We start from the raw sequence: 4,641 nt of genomic DNA, 5'->3' as shown, positions 1-4,641 counted from the left end.
GGAATTCCCCTATGGGGCTTGAGTGTGTGTTCCATATGTGCTTGATCCAGTGATCCGGGGTAATAATGTTCAGCGCATAGAGAAGTTTGATATGCGCTATATAAGTATACAATAATAATAATAATTATTATTATTATTTATATGGTAACAATAATAATATCAGCAAAATTTTAAACAATAGCCTAAATAATGTTAATGCTAAGACTAATAATAACTAAAACTAACGGTAATAAAAACAACAATAATAATAACAACAATGACAACAATAACAATACTTAAAGAATTAGTATTTTATACGGTACTTCATGAATTACTCCTTCAAAGTGTAGTACCAGTAAGTAGGCTGCAGTTGACTTGTGGCCGAGTTGACTTGTGGCCAAGTTGATTTGTGGCCGAGTTGACTTGTGGCCGAGTTGACTTGTGGCCGAGTTGACTTGTGGCCGAGTTGACTGTAGCCGAACTTTATGTGGCCGAGTTGACTTGTGGCCGAGTTGACTTGTGGCCGAGTTGACTTGTGGCCGAGTTGGATCGAATTCCATGCAAATTGGCTTGAAGACCCTATAATCTGAACAATAGCCCTAGTCACGGTTTAAACAATTAGGAGGATTAGTTTGCTCAGATCGTTAATGTTACTGAGCGCAATATCCTTTGTAGTTTACCGAACGAGAAGGGCTTTATCCAAAGTTTATCATTGACGGTTATTTCTCATGAGAAAATATATATGCCTGTAATAAATTGTCCGAAATACCAAATAAATTCCATAAAGTTAATTATACTATATAAATAAACTATTATTATCATAAATGTGTTGTTTTTTAAGTGTAAAAGCACAGGCTATTTCTTTCTATTTTAGAATAAGAATATACTTAAAAATAAAATATAGAAATAAACTAGACACTGCAGTATTTCTCTCTTTATGCGGATTTATAACAATGTTCATTTCTGCAATTTTCTCCTGGTGGTGAGAATGCGCATGGACGATTGTTTGAAATAAAATACAGTAAACTAATAATTAAATATTAAACTGAAAAGCAAATTTAATCAAGAAAAAATTCTGCTACAGTAGGCCTACTTACTAGTACAAATCTCTGTAAAAAAAACCCACCAAAATAATATAAATATAGGAATATTCGACATTCCCAAAGGTGGCAAAAGGCCAGGTGGCAACGGGCCTGGGTGGCAACGGGCCTAGGGTGGCAACGGGTCGGGTGGCAAAAGGCCGGGTGGCAAAAGGCCGGGTGGCAAAAGGCCTGGGTGCCAAAAGGCCTGAGTGGCAACGGGCCTAGGGTGGCAAAAGGCCTGGGTGCCAAAAGGCCTGAGTGGCAACGGGCCTAGGGTGGCAAAAGGCCGGGTGGCTAAAGGCCGGGTGGCAACGGGCCTAGGGTGGCAAAAGCCCGGGTGGCAAGGGGCCTAAGGTGGCAAAAGGCCGGGTGGCAACGGGCCCGGGTGGCAACGGGCCGGAACCCCAAATATAGCTGTGGTAGTCCAGAAAGAACCTCTGGAAAGTCACAACGGAAACGTGATAAACGTAAGTTATTTCTGAACACCATTAAACACCAGAGGTTTTCACCTAATTTTGTGTTGGGCCCGTGGTTTCCTATTGGGCATTTGTATGTCGAATATGTAATAAATAAATAAATAAATATTACCCCCTGTGCCGTATCTAGGAGTCTTGAAATGGGAGGGGGTGGTTGGGGCGAATGAGAGTGAGGGGAGCTTGACACTGAGTGTTTTTTTTTTGTGGCTTTTTTTGGCTTTAAACATTTTCAATGGGGGAGGGAGGACTGGGGCGAGCTTATTTCTTTTGAGGGCACCTCTATAGGCCTATACGCCGCTAATTACCACCATTTTATTTTCTTATAATTTACACAATGACCTCAGATTTCTTCTTGTAATTGAATTGGTCCTTGCGCCAGCACCGCATACAATCAATGATATTTCTTTAGAGGACGGGTAGTATATTAGTACCATGATTTAAGCCGACAAGACATCATTAGAACTGACAATAGTTACATCAAAAATGCAAAAGAATATTATGATAATAAACAACAAAAACAACTACAAAATAGACTTGATATTTGAAAAAAAAACGTACGGCTTTCTATCATTGCCATAATGAGAGAAGTGATAAAGTATAAAGTAGTAAAAAGTACATGAACATTAAAAATAAAAATCATACTAAATTAAGTAAAAAAATGAACATGAAAACCAACTCAACGTTATTTCTTGATGTTCTTTATTTTATTTTCGTGTAAATGATGAAAGAGGGACTTTATGATGATTTCGACATATTTTCAAAAAGATAATTAAGAAAAAATGAAGGTCTTTTTTCAAGTCTTCGTTTAATAAACACTCATTTAGGGAGTCTATAAACGAAAACCCTTGATAATTTCAAAAAATTATCTCGTAATATTGATTTGTGATAGCTTGATAGGCCTATATTTTTATCAAAATTATGAAAGAGCAACTACAAATAAATCGTATAGAACCATCGTAATCCAATGCATTACAATGGCCTGTCGCTAAACTTGAATGGAAAGATGCACCTCGTACGTCATCATAAGTTTGGTTGAGAGCGTCTACGTAACGAACGCGCCAGAGATTAGTAATTTCAAAATATTGATATCATGAAACTGATTATGCTAAATCAATTCTTAAATTTTATAAAATTGGTAAACTTCTCCTTTAAGAATGTGTACCCATTGATCAGTGAAAAAAATTCAAAGCTTCGTAAATGAAAAGGCGCTAATAAATAACAAATAACAAAAATAAAATACCAAATACTGTAACGAAAAGGCTTGAGGCACATGGCTAAGTATTAGGAACCTAATACTCTGGGAGCTGGGGAAGCATAGCATACCCATGGACCTTAAGGGGTTCGATGCCCTGGCTTGAGTCAGGGGCAGCTCATGTGTGTTACGTCACTGAATTCATACAGGATCTAAGTTTATCCATGTTATTATTAAATGAGTACACACAACATACGGTAACGGAAACGTATGCCTATATGCATGCCATCACCAAGAACGAAAGAAAAACAAAGCATTACAGAAACAAAACCGATAACGCTACAAATAACAATGTCAGCTTTAGGCCTAATGTTCTTAATAACGAAATGCAGGAAGGAAGCATAGTGTAGTCCTATGTTGGATATCAGTAACAACGGAAGGATTTTGTCTGCAAATGGATTACAAGTAATTTGGTTGGAAGCGGTTGATAGAAATTGAAAATAATGGTTCATCAGCAGGTCGATGTGACTATTTTTTAAGCTCTCTTTTTGGATATAATGCATGACGTAGGGATAACATGTTTGTTTACACAAAGACATCTGTTGCTAATATTACTAATAATAAGCATACAGAGTAGTACTTATTCTAATAATATCATATAGTTAAGATACTCTATAGTACTACTTTTACTACTACTACTACTCTTAATGATGATATGATGGTTATACGATGATGATAGTAAAGATGAAGATGATACTGATGATGGCAATGTTATTGATGATTATGATGAGAACAATGAGTGATATTGATGGTGAAGATGATAGTGGAGATAGTGATGATAATAAGAGATAGTGATGATAATAACAACAACAATAATAATAATAATATTTATTATTATTATTATTATTATTATTTAAGAAAGAAAAATATCTTTGCTTATAAGGCGTTACAAGAAAGAAAATAAACATCAACTGTCTTTCATTTTGTATTTAAAATGTGTAAGGAGCGAGTTAAACGCGTCAATACTCACCTACTGGTTAAACTACTCTTATTCAAACATCAACATAGCTATTATCCTAGTTCTGGTTTACTTGCTGTCTGATGGTTGATCGAAAGTCAGTCATACCATTGAGGTACTGCAAAATACATGTATTTTCCTAGCACAGAGAAACAAATAAAGTGTCTTGAGTTATTGACATAACCTGCAAACCCCATTCTAATCTGTATTTAGAAAAGAAAAAAAAAAAAACAATCCAGAACTTCATAAAATTCTATGTGATATAGCGTAGTCTTACCCATATACGCATGCGTGCTGGCCACGAGAATGAATTGTACCTGCGACTACGATGCCTTCTGGTGTGTGAACAATGAATAGTAAGAGAAATAGTGCTCTTAGCAATTTTTACATAAACAAAAATGACTATGCAACCTGGAAAATGCAAACGCGGCATATATGCTTTAACAATTGAGACATGAATCAACAATACGTGAAATTAATTCCTGAACATGTTCCTTAGACTAACTGAGCATTTTTGATTTGTAAGTGCAAGCGAGAATTTACTAAGAGTAGATGCACGCGGTCGCGACCGCCTGCACACACGATACTTTCGATGAAATTTAAATGAGACAGCACTAGGAGATTGTATTTAATGATGTTAAATCTGAATAAAGCTGACTGACTAAAACGAAAAAAAAATTGATACTTTAAAAATCAGACCCTTACATTTGGATGTACTTAGACATGCATTGAGGTCGTACACGGGGCAAATACACAAAATATAATTAAGGTTTTCTAACGCAAATACTGAACTTCTATATCAGAATACAAATCTTAGAAACAGAAATCAGTAATGAGACCAGACATTCCCACTGTTATAGATAGATACATATATATATATATATATATATATAT

At 35.7% G+C, this 4,641-nt stretch overlaps 1 protein-coding gene across 3 annotated transcripts in view; it reads right to left on the bottom strand.

Moving 5' to 3' along the window:
- The window catches only part of LOC117121703 (heparan sulfate glucosamine 3-O-sulfotransferase 1-like), a 24,708-nt gene that overhangs the window by 7,517 nt on the left and 12,550 nt on the right, over window positions 1-4,641 (bottom strand). For all 3 annotated transcript variants that reach the window (XM_033266988.1, XM_033266987.1, XM_033266989.1), the window contains one exon: window positions 3,760-3,886. The gene's annotated coding sequence lies outside the window, so the exon portion shown is untranslated. The remainder of the gene's footprint in view (window positions 1-3,759; window positions 3,887-4,641) is intronic.

Source organism: Anneissia japonica, unplaced genomic scaffold (assembly GCF_011630105.1).
Source record: "Anneissia japonica isolate Jap-2015-1 unplaced genomic scaffold, ASM1163010v1 scaffold287709_len1912824_cov184, whole genome shotgun sequence".
Lineage (NCBI taxonomy): Eukaryota > Metazoa > Echinodermata > Crinoidea > Comatulida > Comatulidae > Anneissia > Anneissia japonica.
The sequence above is the reverse complement of the archived record's forward strand: the minus strand, read 5'-3'. Positions and strand labels throughout refer to the sequence as shown.